Here is an 18,193-nt window from a genome sequence, read left to right on the forward strand (position 1 = left end):
TAAGGGCTTAGATTGACTTAATGTAAGTAACAACACTAAACTTCAGGACCCTAAGAGATAAAATCAGCCAAAAAATGTACTATCATCCTCTCAGACCAAGGCAAAGTCAGCCAGCTTTCTGGTATTGCCACATTATTTTCAGCCCTCTGCTGGTGAAATTTTTTTTTTCAGCAATAGGCTGAGTAGTTTTAGATACTCTATGCTGTCAGCAAACTGAGATTAGTTCAAAACACACATCCTGGTTCTATAAGCTTGACTAACCATCTCCTTGAAAGGAGGAGAGTTTTTGTGCTCTCTCCTGTAAATGATGAGCTGTGCCTCTGCTAAAACTTTCCACAGTGGAAAGATCAGAGACTCAAGGTCTGCAGTCTGGTTTCCTTTGTCCCATGATATGTTCCTTTAATGTGATATACTCCCCTACTCCTAACAGTACCATTCCCGAGGGCCAGACTACTGTGAATCTTGCTGCTCCTCTGGGTCTACCCCTGCAGTGAGGTTTCCATACTTCATGCTGGCGCTGGTGAATGTCTGCAAAGTATACTGTGAGATGATCTGTCTGGTCCTCCAGCAGTGGGTACCAGTACCAGCTCAATTGTGGGTAGGAAGGGAATGATGTAGGCCCTGTGAGATTTCCATGATTATTAATAGCCTTAGTGTGGCAGCCTTCTCAAATACAGATGTGGCAGTCATGTACTGGGCACATGGACAGACTCAAGACCTAAATTTATCTATGTAGCTACAGAAGTGATAAAAGAGGTTAAATTCTGCAGCTCAAGACAATGAGATTGCAGATGAATGTGATGTAAAAGGAAAAGAAAAAACCATCAAACAATAGACTCTAAAAATGTCTATTGTTTTTCTGGGTTTTGTTTGTTTTTGTTTGGGTGGGAATATATCTATCTTATAATAAATAAATCTTACAGTATATCTCTATCTTTTTATACAGATCTATCTATATCTTTCTACCTACCTATCTATCTATCCTTAATCACACGATTAAGGAGGCTGAGAAATTGTAAGATCTGTAGTCAGCAAGCTGGAGGCCCAGAAGATTAGGCCAATCAAACATCCATATTTGATGGATGGCATCTGTGAAAGGTATTCTCTCAAAAAGAAGCAATCTCTCAAAAAAATAAGAAAAACAAGAGCTGATGATACGGTTCTGTCTAAGTCTGATGCCAGAAGAATACTCATGTCCCAGCTCAAAGGCAGTTGGGCAGAAAGGGAAAATTCTCCCTTACTCAGGTTTTGTGTTCTATTCAGATCCTCAACAAATCAGATGAGACCCATCCATATTGCGGAAGCCAACCTGCTTTGCTCAGTCTACCAATTCAAAAGTCATTCTCATACAAATACACCCTGACAAACACCCCGAAAAATGTTTAACCAAATATCTAGGCACTCCAGAGCCCAGTCAAGTTGATACAGAAAGTCCACCATTACAGAAGTCTTAAAAAGTATTAGTAAATTCAAGGATATATATTGTCTGATCCCTGGAAGGCAGCATATATGTGAACACAGAAATAATGTGATTACACAGCCAAGCCACAAACACATAGATAGACACAATACACACATACATAAACACAATACACATACACAGAGATAAATTGAATGATTTGATTGTCTTAAAAGCTCTATACATCCATGTTCCAAGAGAATTCTTTTAAAAATATGAAAAAAAAGTATTTCCATTAAATACAAACAGTATAGGGTTGTAATCTGTTATATAGAAAAACCTCATACAACTAGATAAAAATAATTACTCAAGACATTGTCAAAGAACCTAAACAGATAATTGAAAAAAAATATCTACATGTACATAAAGTTAAGAAAAAAACTCTCTGACTACTGGAAATCAGAGAGCATGATTTTAAGAAAATTAAAATGCAGGTACCAAATAGACAAAGTTTAAAAATAATGTAAAAAGTACAATAATATTAAAAATTGGCAATGATAGTGTGAAAGCCCCCTCAAATCCTGCCGGTGCAGGCGTAAATCACAACACTTTTTCTTAAAGTCGTAATTATGATTTTCCACCTCAAAATTCACATATTTAAAGTTAAATTCAACCTGTAATTCCAGCTTAACACATCTGCTTCCTCCACACTCCTGCTTCTTAGTATGCTGAAATAGCAGAGAGCTAGAGGTCACTTCTCCCCATGCCTATTCTACACGCGGCCCATAGGCAGGTTCTGCTACTGTGTCAAAGACTTTTCACCATCTCCATGCCTCTGCCTCCCATCACCACCAACCTAGCCCCAGCTCCCATCTCTCCCACCGCTAGCTAGGCTTGCATCTGCCTCTTAAGGGGAAGGCTGCATTCCTTTATAGTAATCTCTCCAATGCATACATGCAGTGTGTTCTTTATTTTTGATAATATAAATGAATGTCATTTTTAAAAAATTACAATTTTTTTTTTTTACATGGATGCAGTTTTATTACATGGATATATTGCATAGTGGCGAATGCTGGGCATTTTGTGTAACCATCATCCTAATAATGAACGTCATTCTTTTGTTCAAACACTTCTCTGACTATGTGGAAGATAAAGCCAAAATCTGCAGACAGATTACAGGGCTTCTAGGATTTGGCCCAACTGTTCCTCTTCCTGCACAATCTCTCTTCCTCCCCTCTGGTTTCTCAAGGTTTCTCCCAAACTGGTTTCAGGACTTTCCTGCTGGCCGTTGATTTCACCTCCTGCTTCCAAATGGCCAGTTAACCCCTAATCATTCTTTAGATCACAAAGTCAATGTCACTTTATCTCAAATCCCCACCTGGTGAGATTGCACTCTCAAAGTACTCTGCACATTCTCCCTTGTCACTTTTCATAGACATCATATCCTCTTTTAGCTCTGGGTCTGTTTCTCTCACCATTCCCCAAACTCCTAAAACTATGCCTGTGAGATATTATTTTTATTTAAAGAATAACCCTCAAAAAACTCAAATGATTGGATATAGACATTTCTACTCCTAGGGATCTGTGCTTTCACAAAGACACATATTGAATGTTACATAACTCTGAATGTAGCCCGCAAAGAGGTATACTGTATTTATTGACATAAAAAAAGTTGAATCTCAGATAGTAATAATGATAATCGATATTCCTTTTTTTTCACTCTTTTTTTTTTTTTTTCCTGAGATGGAGTCTTACTGTGTCACCCAGGTTGGAGTGCAGTGATGCAATCTTGGCTCTGCCTCCCGGGTTTCAGAGATTCTCCTGGAAATAGCTGCGATTATAGGCATGTGCCACCATGCCTGGCTCATTTTCTATTTTTAGTAGAGATGGGGTTTTAGCATGTTGGCCAGTCTGGTCTCAAACTCGTGACCTCAAGTGATCCTCCAGCCTCGGCCTCCCAAAGTGCTAGCATTACAGGCGTGAGCCACCATGCCCAGCTGATAATCAACATTCTTTGAAGTTTACAATATGTTTTATATAAATTAACTCACTTAGACCACAAAAAGCTGTATTATTATAATTTCTATCTTATAAACAAAGAAACAGAGGCAAAGGGAGGTTGAACTGCTTGGTCTAGGTAGGGCAGTTAGCAAAAGGTAGAGCAAGGTTTCAAACTCAGACGCCACTGTGGTTTGGATATGGTTTGTTTGTCCACACCAAATGTCATGCTAAAATTTAATCCCCAGTGTGGCTGTGATAAGAGGTAGGGCTTAGTGGGAGGTGTTTGGATCAGGGATCCAGAGCCCTCTCGAATATTTGGGTGCCATCTTACCATAGCAAGTGAATTCTCACTCTGTAGGGATTGCATTAGTTCCCTTGGGGATGGATTAGTTCCCTGCACAGTGGGTTGCTATAAAGCTAGGACAGACATCCCTCATCCCTTGGCTTTAGTTTCCCTTCACACTTTCCCAATTCCCCTTAGACTTTCTCTGCCGTATTTTGATGCAGCATGAAAGCCCTTACCAGAAGCCAAGCAAATGAGAGTGCCCTGCTTCTTGTACAGCCTGCAGAGCTGCAAGCCAAATAAACTCTTATTTATAAACTAGTCAGTCTCACATATTCTGTTATTGCAACCATAAATGGACCAAGACGAGAACCCAACCTCAAGAGCATACGCCTTCTATGTTCTTAAGTATTAAGCCATGTTGTGCTGCAAAGTTGTATACACACACAGGCACAATGATACACATATACAAAAGTAACCTAACTGGCTATTTTTGTTTTATTCTTTGTACCTTTATGAATTTTTCATTTTTTCTACAAAAAAACCTCCACATTATATCATTTTTATAATCATCAAAAAAATGTAGTTTTTAAAGGGTCGAAAAACCCTAATTAGAAATTAGAGTGGTTTTTCTTAAATGTAGTTTTCAAAAAGCTGAAGCATTTTTGTAGTACAATATAACAAAAGAAAATTAGGTATACTGGTATTTAGATGAAGATGGCTTTTCCAAGCATGAGGTAGACAACTGCAAAATAGATAAATTGGTCAGTTGATTACTGAGAGATTTCATATTTTAACTTCAATATATAAATTATTTTACAGAGAGATGTATACTATATATAACTAAAAGTACAAACATTTAATTTCAAATTCAAACCTGTTTGGGTTGCTCACAATTTTGTATTTTTCCATCTCTCTGTCCCTGTTCACCAGCGAAGAAGATGAATAAATGGAAAAACTCTAAGAATTTAGAGTTTGTAACACTTAATTTTTTTTTTAACATATACCCAACTACTAGGGGAGATCTGGGAGAATCAAACTCATCAATCCCTAATAGGCATCAAAACAACATGGATTGAGTATTCCTTTATGTGTCACATTGTGATATTAAGTCCTTTCATATTAAGTCCTTTTGTTCTAAAGCAATGTAGGGTGCAACAGCAGCCAAACATGAGAATTGAGAAAAAGGCTGTGTTGAAGCCCTGCAACAATAGTCCTATACAGTTAAGATTTTCTGTGGAACAAAAGAATCCACCAAAAGCTAAGGGTGAAAGAATAAACTATGATTTTCATTGTAGGCATACCTATAAGGAATAACGCCAAGGTAAGATGATGTTAGTCCTCTTTGTGACAGAAGTTTTGCAGAAATAACTTTGTAAATCACTTCAAAATCACTTTTCAGCTGTCTTTATTTTTCTTATGAAAACTGATATGGTTTGGCTGTGTTCCCAGCCAACTATCATGTTGAATTGTAATCCTCCAGTGTTTGATGTGGGGCCAGATGGGACGTGATTGGGTGATGGGGGTGATTTCTAATGGTTTAACACCACTGCACTAGTGCTGCCTGGTGATAAAAGTTCTCACCAAATCTGATTGTTTAAAAGTGTGTAGCACCTCTCCTTCCACTCTCTCTTCCTCCTGCTCCAGTCATATAGGACAGACCTGATTCCCCTCCACCTTCCACCATGATTGTAAGTTTCCTGAGGCTTCCCCAACCGAGCTTCCTATACAGCCTGTGGAACTGTAAGTCAATTAAACCTCTTTTCTTCATAAATTACCCAGTGTCAAGTAGTTCTTGCTAGCAACACGAGAATGGACCAATACAGAAACAGTCAATGGAGCAGAGAAACTTTTCCCCAAGCAGAAGAAAAAAATATCCAATGAGTACTGACATCATATAACCTATTAAAATGACATACTGGCCTATTAATGCAGTGGTGTGTATTGCCTTGAATTAAAGAAAAAATCAATGGAAAGATCCTATCCTCTCATAATTAGAGTAGATATTTCTAAATAGTATTTTGTTTTGAAAACTAAAGCTAGATATTAAAGTAACATAATACAAAAATAGAAAATGTGAAGATAAACTAGATGAGCAAAATCATAATTGTTAAATCTGAGTGATAAAGACTCATACTTCATTTTCTACTTTTGTATAATTAGATTTTTTTCTACAATAAAAAGTTAAAAATAAACTGAGGAGAAGTTATGTTTCTTTTAATTTATAAATCAATATCAGTATTTGAAGCAATTAAAATACAAAGTATGTTAGTGTTCCCTTGTATTCTTTTGCTTTTTTGAGGAATATAAACATATTTAAAGTATACTCACTTAAATATACAAAAACATTCTCTAAAACAGAGTTCAGTTGGTAGAGTGTGCAGGAGGAAATTATGTGGTAATTAAAGAAAGAAACTGGAAGGAAGGAAGGAAAGAAGAAAAGAAGGAACATTTATGCTCTGCAGCAATGTAAAATATAGGGCAATTAAATGGATTCTGTGATGTAATGGGCTGTGAATTTATCACTTTTTCTATGGAGGCATTATTTAAATATTATCATATGCTACAGAAAAATTCAGTATTTTATATTAAAGTCTCCTAGAACTCCTATTTTCCACCAAGAGGAAGAAAATTAAGTAGAGAATGAAAAAGAAAAGCCACTTTTTGCTTGCATGTATTCAGAATTTAATCTTAAGGATTAAAGATAAATGTATTATGAGTACCTGAAGCGTATATCAAGGGATTTTTTTTTTTTTGAGGAAAGAAATGCTGAGTGAAGAGAAGGGAATTAATATGAAGTCCCACCGAGAGATTCTTAGCTCACAAAGTTGAAGGAGCAGAGACCATTAGTAAAGCAGGAAGAGGTCATATTTGGTGTATTCGTCTAGTATCATGCTTTTATGAAAAAAATACCCAAGACTGGCTAATTTATAAAGAAGAGAAGTCTAGTTGTTTCTCAGTTCTGCATGGCTGGGGAGGCCTCAGGAAACTTAGAATCATGGTGGAAAGCACCTCTTCATAGAGCAGGAGAAGAAAAATTAAGTGCTAGCCGGGGAAATGCCAGACGCTTATTAAAGCATCAGATCTCCTGAGAACTCACTATCATGAGAAGACCACAGGGAAACCACACCCATGATCCAATCACTTCCCTCTAAGGCCCTCCCATGACACGTGATTATGGGAACTACAATTCAAGATGAGATTTGGGTGAGGACGCAGCCAAACCATATCATTTGGCAACCTTGAATTTTCAGATGAGGGAGCTCAGCTAAAAGTTTAAATAAATAGGCAAATCTCAAATACCTTTGATTTCTACCTGAAGCTCTTCACCATAAGTATTAGATTAGTTATGTGCACAGTTTCTTCATTTTTTAAAAAGTGGGCTAAGAATGCCTTAGTTTCCAGCTGTATATTGCATAAAAACAGAGAAATGCACTGCTGGCAGTGTGGGCATTAAAATGTTGCTCTGGCTTTTCATTAATCTCAAGTTGGTTTATTCGGTTCTGAATCTTCCAGAATGCTTAACCTTCAATGTTTTCACCAAAGTTATTAACAGGAGTAGAATCAACAGGCTTGGCTTTATCTCTTCTCTTCCCAGAGTATGCCATGGGTAATAACAAAAACTAACCTCATTCCAAAGGGTACTTCAGGGAAAAGAAAAGAAAAGAAAATGCGTACAGTATCTTTTGGTTTGATAAACTAATTCCAGATAAATGGAAGTTGGCTGGAGACCTTCATTTGAAACAATAGGGATACATATTCTCAAAGGCTAGCTCAAGCCTAGGGACAGGCTCCTTTGTTCTTAAAGACCCATAGATATGTTATCTAGTTATCAAACTACAGGATCCTCTGGCATGTGCTCTATAACACAAGGTCAGTTTCTTTCAGAAGTTAGATATTAGTTAAACCCTGTGGTTTTCTAATTAACGTGTCCCGATGACTTCCTATAAGCAGACAGTAGTTATAATAAAAACTTTCTCATATAGACCTTCAGCATAACTTTTAAATTTGGCCTTCAAATGTAACATACAACTGTACAAGACTGCTAAAAAATGCAGAATATCCTGTTTATCTTTGCCCTCTAGTCTCCTTTTTTCTTAAAACAAAGGACATGGGTTATCTACCAAAGGTCATCCCAGTATTGTATTTTTTTTTCATTAACATCCATATGCATGTGAACCATTTAAAAGATTAAAATGGCTCCAAGCTAAATACTTGGAAAAGCATTTGATCCTCTACATTTGTAAACATTTCTAAGAAACCTCACTTGGGATTCTACTAGAAATTGCAGGCACAGTAATATTCAGTTCTTAGCATCAATAGGGGAAAGAGCATCATTTTACCAAGTGAAGAAGAAGGCATTATTGGCAGCCCAAAATTAGAGAACTGAAGACTTTTCTGAGAAATTTTCCCATCCACAATCTGTGGGACCATATCATTAGTTCTTTTTATCAGATCTGACTTTAATTATCAATAACCACATACAAAAAGGTACAATCTAAGATGTAAATAAATGTGAGTATTTGTTGATTGATTACGGAGCATCAATAAAAGCAAAGTCACTCGTCTTTAGCTTGCTAGATATTACACTTGTTTATATTTTGAACCCTCAAAATATAGGAAATGAATACTGGTAAAACAAATGCTTACTTTTAAGCAATATTTTGACAAAGACTGCTGATGAATAAAATTGTAGACCCCAAAAGGTTTATGTAGCAAGAGGTGTCAATTATACTTTAATAGCATATTTTAAAGGAAAACATCTCTTGCAAAGAAGACAGAATTTTTAGCAATATATTTTCCATTTATCACTTTGAACAAATAAAAAATGATGTTTAACTAAAGCTGCCTTTTTTGGAAATATAATCCTTCAAGTAGTCTATGTCATTAAAAAAAAGAAGAAAGGAATAAACAAAGGAAGGAAAACAACTTAAAATTTTCTTCAGAAAATTGTAATAAGAAAGATAAATCTGCAGAATGGGCAATTAGATTATTCATTCCATTGATATAACAAGATAGTAAGAATCAGTCAATATTACTGGGCTTCTATTTTGTATAAGGAACTGTCCTAGGACCTGATAAGAGCCCATAAGAAAAAAAAAGGAGAGAAAGGAAGAATTACAGAAAGGAAGAGAAAAAGGAAAGAGAATGGAAAGAAAGATGAAGTGGATGGAAAAAAAAATATTCTTGCCTTTAATCTTACAGTATAGCTAGAGAAATTAAATGTATACATAAGGAAAAACTAATTTACAATACAAGAAATTGAGTCCAATGAATTGCACGAGTAATGTGAGCTCCAGAATACATAGGAAGGGATCACTTCAGATCAAGCAGTCAAGGAAGGAGTAGAGGCATAACATGACACTTTTGAGTTAAAAGGAATTAAAATAGGCAGGGGATGTGTTACAGATATTGGAGAAGAAATAACAGGGACAAAAATGTCTGATTCGTGGGATCCATTCTTGCTCAGCCACTCATAACGAAGAGCGGCATGTGTGGATAATGCCAACAGGTAGGCTGGGTAGGCAGGAAATCCTCCCAGCATGGAACAAAAGATAAAGACACAGAAGGATGCCTCCTGTTTTGCTAGCTTCATCTCAGTTCACTCAACTAGATAGCTCAACTTAATTTTCCAAAATGTTATCTACAGAAATTATTGACTATTTGAATGATACATTTAAAAAAATAAATCCAAGTTACAGAGGCAAGTGATGTGACCTTTAAAGACAAACGTGCCCAAACTTGAATATCTAAATTGACCATCCCCTTACCCTAAGTCGAATCACTTTGGACTGCAAGTCATGAACCCAGAGCAGGCAATTTCTCCAAAGGCTCTGCAGCTCCTCCTTGGGACTGTCCTCAGAACCAGTTCAGGGAAACAACCTGTTCCATTGCCTCCCAGGCATGTTTCACTTTTTGACCAAAAATGGCATCACCCAGATTAGAGACACACCTTAGTCATGGTATTTGGCAGCAAGGGACTTTGGTTGTATTCAAAACAAAATCCTCCTTCAAAGAGAGATTTGCCACCACAGGAGATAGTCAAGAATGAGCTGCAGGCTCTGATGTTAATTCCGACGTATCTGTTTCAAAAATATTTAAAGCATGACCGCATTCTTAGGAAAGTTGTACGTACTTTCCAAATGACAACCGTAAAAGGGCCAGAGTGCTTTTCAATGTGGGTTTTGGTTTCTCTCTTGAAAAAGATTCAGTCGTATTGAGAGGTTGTTGACATAGTAACTGAATATGTGCAATTTGAATCAGGCTGCTTGAATTCGAATCCTTGCTCTGTCATTTACTTGTCTTACTCTTAATTTGCCTTACCTTGATTTTTCATCTATAAAATGGGAATGATGAAAATAGTAATGTCCTTCATTAAGTTGGTATAATTATCCCACTTGTAGTACCTGCAAAGTGTTTAAACTAGTACCTGCTACATAGTAAGCACTCCTAATCCTAATATGGTGGTAGATATTAATGTAACAGTTTAGACTGCAGCAGTTTTTCTAAGGAAAAATTCATATGGAGACAGCAAAGTGCTTAACGGTGTACATACTGTGTTCTGTTGGCAAAAAACCTTTGACACCAGCCCTGTTACTTGTTATATAAGACTGTCTTTGGCATTTTGATTGTACTTTTCCTTGAAAGAACCATCTGCATTTCTGGACTACACTCCATACTGACTGGGGTACTTCAACTTGAAACCAAAATTTACCATAAGATGCATTTTTGATGCTACCAAATGAATATGACTATATAGGCAGACAGCATGTACTGAGAGTATGTGTAACGTACATGCATATCACTGTCTCTGTGCTAGGAGTGCTAGGAGAAAATGGGTTTAACTTATTATAACTACAGTTTATGATAATTATCGTATGTCTCATTAAAGCACCAAAGAGCCCTGGGTCCCTTAAATCTATACATAAAATCATAATTCTCCCTTCCCAAACTAGTGCTCTTTAAGCTCTGTATAGGAAATCCATAGTTTCCTCAAAATCTTAGTTCATAATGAGACAATGAGTCTTTATTTCATTTGCTTTGTCTGCCATTTCAGTTTTCCAGCATGAAGCTCTTGCTATGCTTTCACTCTACACTTTAGCAGATTAAAAATGAATGAGCAAACATTTCTTCAATCCTTTCTGCTGACAGTCATTACGTTTGAAGTCCTGGATCTTTTATAAACTAAGTATATGACTTTGAGCAAGTCATTTAATATTTCTAGGTCTGTTATTTCTTCAACAAGGTAAGAGAATTGAGTTATCTTACTTTTATGGTCGAAGATCCTTTTCCTTTTCTAATATCTCTTGTCACTGGATAATAACTTGGAAAGCCAAAAGCCATGTGTAGTTCATTATATCCAAGTATTGGACTTTAAGTTACAGAGAGATGCCCACAAAGGTGGATATCACCATTATAGCCAAGGTAATTTCCTTTAAAACATTTTTTTTTTCAATTTCCCTGCATTATACTGTCATTTTAATTGTTTACTAAAAAAAAAAAAAAAAAAAAGGAAATCTATTTGGCTTAAGTGACCTTTATTTAGCACCAAATCACTTGAAGTTTTTCACTTTGAACTCTATCATTTTCATGTGCTAAGCCCTCCGGCAGACACACATTCCCTATAAAAGTCTTCATCCGGATTTTATGCTCTTGTGCTGTGTCTGTATATGTGGGTTTTATGTTTCTTAATAATAAAGCCACATCTTTTTCTTTTATAGCCCTCCCTCCTGTAGAGTTCCTAGAATTGTAATCTAGACATAGTAGAAACTGAATAAGAGTTTTACTCATTGACAAACATCTGGGCTTTCTGCAAAGAACAACCATGGCTTAAACATTTACTAGTTAACATGTCTCAAGTAACTGTGTAGGGGAATCGATGTGCCCTTGCTGCTACTGAAGGTGACATGTCTGTAGTTATAAATTTCTTTAGAAGCTGGCAAATTACTTAACTTTTTGCATTTCTGGTTCATCTTTTATATCTTTCATGAAATGAGGAGCTACCTTAAAAGATTAAACTGAATGAGATATTATTTGTAAAACTTCTGGCACACAGGGTAAATGCATGTGTTACTGAGATATTAATATCTGGAGCACATGGCCCACGATAGTCATTTTCTAGCTGATTCAGTGCTCTCAACCTTACCCTGATTTAGGGACACACAACTCAGTTACTTTAGAAGGCTTCTTGGTAAAGAGAGTACATCTGAGTTCAATTGGCCTTCAGAAGCTTCTAGAAGCTAACAGGATTATCAGCCCCAACAAAAGCTTAGGCAAGCTAGGGTTAACTATGCCATCGACAATATTGCAAAAGTAGCAAGCAACAAGCAATGTGAGTGGTGAATTCCATTATAAAGTTTAAAAAATATGTTTTACTAAAGTATTGAATTAAGAATAAAAAAGATATTTTTTACATATAAATAGTATATATAACAGACATAACTATTATGCATAAACATATAATTATCCATAATGTATATATTTGCTCTATGTTATATATAATAGATACGTCTATTATATATAATTAATATATACAATAGTATATATTGTATGTAGTACATGTAATTATATAATATATACTTATATATAACTATATAATGATGTATCATTTATAATATACAAAAACATGCATAAACATACATGTAAATATATAATATATATTCTTATAATATAGAAATATATTATTTGTAATATAAATATGTAAAAATATTTTTGTTGTTTATATATTATAGAGAATATATAATATACAATATATATTTTATATAACAAGTTTAACATTATACAAATATGTATAATTATATAATTATATAAGAAATGACATATATGATTATATTTTTATAACTAGGTAATACAATTATAATAATATAATTTTCTTACATAGTTTACATTTTATATTAAAAATAGAAAAAATATATTTATATATATATTTCTATTAAATGTAACTAATTTCCAACTTCATGAAAATGCTTTGGGGAAATTTTATTTTCATTATAATTAATGAGAGTTTTTCTAATGGGGGTGGTGGCCGTCTAGATGATCAAGGTCCTAAATACTATTTTTACTAAGTTCTTGAAGCCAAGATTTCATGTTCCCTATTTCCTTGGTTCACATTTCAGAATAAATTAGAAAATAAGTGGCATATACTTTTGATCAATAAGTTTAATGATGGAAAATCAGAGCTTCTAAAAATAAAAATTATGGCCATATAATTTTTATGTTATTTTATTATGCATATATAAAATTATGAGTGTAAGAAAGAGTGAGCTTGTAGGTGGTTTTTTTAAAAAAAAAAAAGTTCACAAGAAATGACCCCAAATACATTTTCCATTTATCGTATTTTATATAAAGAAACATTGTTATTTATATTTGCTTGTGTGTATAAAAAGTATTGTGAGTTTTTAAAAATGTTTTTAAATGATGGTTCTTGTTTTAAAGGGAAATGTACAATAAAGTTTTAAGCATTAGAAAAAGAAAGGTAGTAGAGCTTTTTATTTATAATGGATTTTAAAAAGTATTGTTACTCATAGGGTGGCTGTTATTTTTGGCAATATTTACGATCAGATCATCCACAATAGCAGTGCAGTATCTTAGCTTTATCTGAAAAAATGTATTTGCTTATAAATATATGTGTATGTGTATATTTGCTTATAAATATATGTGTATGTATATATATACATACATACATATGTATGTATATACACACATATATACATATGTATATATGTACATACACATTTGTGTGTATATATGTATGTATATATACACACGTATACACACATACACACACACATACACACACACACACAAATATATATGCACATGTACACACAGGCAATATCAATTGAGACCTCTAGTGGAGCTAAGTGGTAACTGTCCCACTGACTGCTTGCCATGTTTTAACCTCATCAAACAATAATAAATTCTTTCCTTGAAAATGTAGGGGTTTCAGTAACTTTAAAAGCTTGTATATTTACCTTTCATACATGTATTAACTTTTCCTTATATTTTTAGATCAAATACTTAACAATTAAAATGGTTATATACAAAATTTGAAAGCCGGCTGCTATGACTATAAATGCCGTAAAGACTCTAACATACAGTTAGAAGTATGAAAATTGTAACAGCATTTGGGTGGAAAGCTCTTTAATTCCCTAGTGAAATGACTCACTGTGATTTTGTATGCTGGAGATGAAATGCACATTGGGAGTCCAGTATCCTGTTAACGATAATGATGCAGAGACTGTAACTACTTGACATTTATATGTTGTTTGACGTAAGTTGAAGTACTGTATCACTGCCTCAGTCCCAAACAAAATGGCAAACACTGCAATGTACCCCCAGTAATAGGAGCCAGCTTCAAAATTAGATATGGCTCAAAGAAGGTTCTAGAAAATATTAGTAATGGGACTGTGAACAGAAACTAATGGTCTATACAGATTTTAACAGCTGCATATGAGCTAGCTGAAGAAATAACTAGCTCATGTTTTTTCATGTCCCTTAATCATGATTTTATATATTTGCACTGTACAAAGAAAACCAAATTCAGTTTGTAAAGATGGTCCCTAAAGTATTATTTATAGATAACTCTGACTGGAGATTGTCCAAGAGAAATGAGACTTTTCAGCTTGGTAAACACAGTCTTCGAATGAAACAGCTCTCAATTTAAGTGGGGGAAAATTGCTCAAAAGATAAGATTTTGACATCATTAATATGCCAGTAATTCGAATGAGATAATATTGTTTCCAAAGTCACACATAAACATAAAGCCAAAAATACTTAACTAACACGTATACACGGACTACAAACCCAAGGTAAAATTCAGAAACACATAAGACTAACCTTACCCTGAACCAGATCCCAGTATGTTTTTACTAATTCATTTTTTTTTTAATGTTTGTTCATTATCTCTCTATGTAGCGTTTTTTTGTTTAGTTTTGTTTCTTTGTTCATTTGTTTGTTTTGACAGGATCTCTGCTGACAAGGCTGGTGTGCAGTGGCATAATCTTGCCTCACTGCACCCTCAACCTCCCAGGCTCAAACGATCCTCCCACCTCAACCTCCCAAGCAGCTGAACTACAGGTACAAACTTGTCTTGACTTTTTTATGCGCCAGTTGGTCTTGAACTCTGGACTTACGCAATCCTCCCACGTCAGCCTCCCAAATTGCTGGGATTACAGGTGTGAGCCACTGCACTTGGCATATATAGAGCTTTTGATTTGCTTTTGAGAGAAGGGTGAGACAGATTAAAGAGTGTATGTCTGTACATTTACATTACGTTTGGGAAGTCAACTTCCCATATAAAATTACTGAACAAGAGTTAGTACTATATGCTTTCCTGAAACACGAAAAGTTATAAAACAGTCAATAAACACAGAGTACTGCAGGCCAGGATGCTTGAGAAATCTGTGCAGGAAAAGGAATTTAAACTATGATCTAAACAATGGGTGGGATTGGGATAGGCTAAGAATGGCATTCTTCCAAGTATGGCAGAAATTGGAGCAAAATCTCAAGATAAAAAGCAGCTTAGGACAGAGCTTTCCTTTAGGGAAATTATAAAAAAAAAATGGTGAAGCAGTGGCCCATTAAATCATTTCAGACTTAGAATAAAATAGAGATAACAATAAAGATTCCATAAAGACCTGATGGTTACAAAGCACAGTGTGCTGGTGATTCCAGGAAGGAACTCAATACTAAATTGAGGCTTCAGTGAGGCCAAAGTATTTACCTGGTGATTGGTGAACACTGACTTCCCTCTGAGTGCTGTAACAGATGGTTGGTAATAGGTAGGATATTAAGAAATAAATCTTGACCCAAGCTTTAAGGAAAATGTAACCCAACTCTCAATACAAAATTTGTGCTCAAAAATAATTGGAAACAGACAAAAATAATTTATGAGTAAATGGAAATCTGCTTAATGACTAAGATAAATTAGAAGTTAGCCAATAATAACCCAAACCAAATGAGGTTACAAAAATTTAAGCTTCGTATAACACCCTCCACCTTTTTTTTTTTTCCAAGAAGTGCATTATTGTGATGGTTAATTTTATGTGAAACTTGGCTACACCACACTAGCAAGATATTTGGTCAACCACACTTAGGGATGTTGCTGTAGAGGTATTTTTTTGATGACATTAATATTTAAATCATAGACTTTAAGTAATGCAGATTATCCCCCATTACATGGGTGTTTCTCATCAAATTACTTGAAGATCTTAGGAAATCCCAAGGAAGGGATTTCTGCCCGTAGACTGCCTCTGGACTCAAACTGAAACATCAGCTTTCCCTTGGGTCTCCAACCTGATGTCATTTCCTACAAATATGACACTTGCCATCCCCCAGAAACACGTGAACTAATCCTTAAAATCAATCAATCAATCTCTTTCTCTCTCTCCCTCCCTCCCTCTCTTCCCCTCTCTCTCCACACACACATATACCCCCTATTGATTCTGTTTCCCTGGAGAACGCTGAGTAGTTCACAGTTGTGAACTGGATTGTTAGAGAGAATGTTGTGATAGATAAAAGCAGCAAACAAATCCTCACATGTGGGAACTTGATCAGATGTGTTTTTGTTGGACTTTTTCTGTTTTGTCTTCTTTTCCTCAGAATGGAAAATTTATTTAAAAGCACGTTCAGAAATAAAGTTAATTACAGGTAAAAACCAGTGAGACAACGGCTTTTGACTCTAATGCTCTGATGAAGGTAGTGGCGGACTGGCCTAGAGTCAAATGATGCATATTAAGCACTGACATAATATGAAGTACAACCATTAGGAAAAAAGTAAATTTACATAATCTTAATATAACCAAATAATACATTCACCAGTTTGGCTGCTCCTCCTTCAAATTGTTTTCAATTGTGATACTTCCTTAAGCAATTTCTTAAAAATTTATTTACAGATTTAAACATCAACTTATCATATGTTCCAGCAATTCCACTTCTAATTAATTGTTCCAGCAATTCCACTTCTGGATATATGCCAGAAAGAATTGAAAGCAAAGACTTGAACAGGTATTTGTACACCCATGTTCATGGCAGCGTTATTCATAATAGCCAAAAGGTGGAAACACCCAAATATTCATCAATGTATGAATAAAAAAAGTTGTATATAGGATATTATTCAGCCACAAAAAGAAACAAAATTCCGATATATGCTATAACATCCTCAAGACATTAGGCTAAGTGAAATAAGGCAAATGAACAGACAAAGGCCAAATATTATCTGATGTTACTTATTTGAGGTGCCAAGAGCAGTCAAACTTATAGATAGAAAGTGGAATCAGGGCTACCAAAGTCAGGGAGAAGGAGGGAATACAGAGTTATTATTTAATGGATACAGCGTTTCTATTTGGGATGATGAAAAAGATCTGGAGATGGATGATGGTGATGGTTTCACATCAACGTGAATGTAGTTAATGTCACTTAAAAATAGTTACAAAGGTACATTTTATGTTATGTGTATTTTTCAACAATGAAGAATATCTCTCTTTTCTGAACAGGCAAGTCAGTGTGAAAAGAGGGCACCAAGGAAAATTTAGAAAGAGAAAGATAATTAGATTGAGGCTAATACTGGAAGGAGATAAAGAAATCTGGCTGAATGTAAACTTCTGGCTTAATGTAAGCTTAAAGGTCTCAAGACAATAATAGCGTCTATATTCCTGAGCCAGTAACAATCAGATGAGCCAAACCACACATTGCAGTGAGTAGCATAAACTCCTCAGAGGATACACGCCCACACAAAACACACGAAAGTTTCCAGCTAAGCCTTTATGTATGAATAACAGTGGTGATTGCAAACAATGCTTCTAAATTTGCTCTTGAAACGACCATGTGATTATAGTTGAAAACATTTATTGATCTCTATCTGAACCCAGAAAAGGCGTGAGCTATATGGGTTTCCCATTTGTCTTTCTCATGGCATATGAATAGATTTACCATATTGCAGTCATTTTCTCAAACTTCCTTGCTAGAATATTTATTAGAAATATTCAAAATGCACATTTTCAGAACTACCAGTTAAAATAAGAGATGTTGGCTGTCTAATGCAATATCAGCCAGTTGTTTTCAACACAAATTTCAGGTTCTTACAATGGTTTGGTTTGTAGTGTTGTTGTTGTTCTTGTTCTTGTTGTTGTGAAGTTTCGGAGATTTAGTAGAGGTAGTTTTGACCTTGGACATAAAGTTTAGTGGAGCAGAATGGTAATTTCTATAACATAAAGTAGCAATTATGAACAAACCATCTAAAAATGCAGTGACTTGAAACAGTAACAATAATTTGTTTAGCTCAAAATTTTTCGGTTTGGGCATGGGTTGGTAGGACAGACATATTTCTCTAATCCATGAGGCGTCAGCTGGAATAACCCAACTCAGGACCTGAGTGACCACTTCCCAGATGACCCATGTGACTAGGAAGCTGGTGCTGGCTGTGGGTTGATTCCTCTCCATATGGGCCTCTCCAGGTAGGTATCTCCCCAGGTTGCTTGGGCTTCTTCACAACATGGTAGTTGGGTTCC

The sequence above is a fragment of the Saimiri boliviensis genome, chromosome 18, assembly GCF_048565385.1.
Source record: "Saimiri boliviensis isolate mSaiBol1 chromosome 18, mSaiBol1.pri, whole genome shotgun sequence".
In the NCBI taxonomy this organism is placed as follows: Eukaryota; Metazoa; Chordata; class Mammalia; order Primates; family Cebidae; genus Saimiri; species Saimiri boliviensis.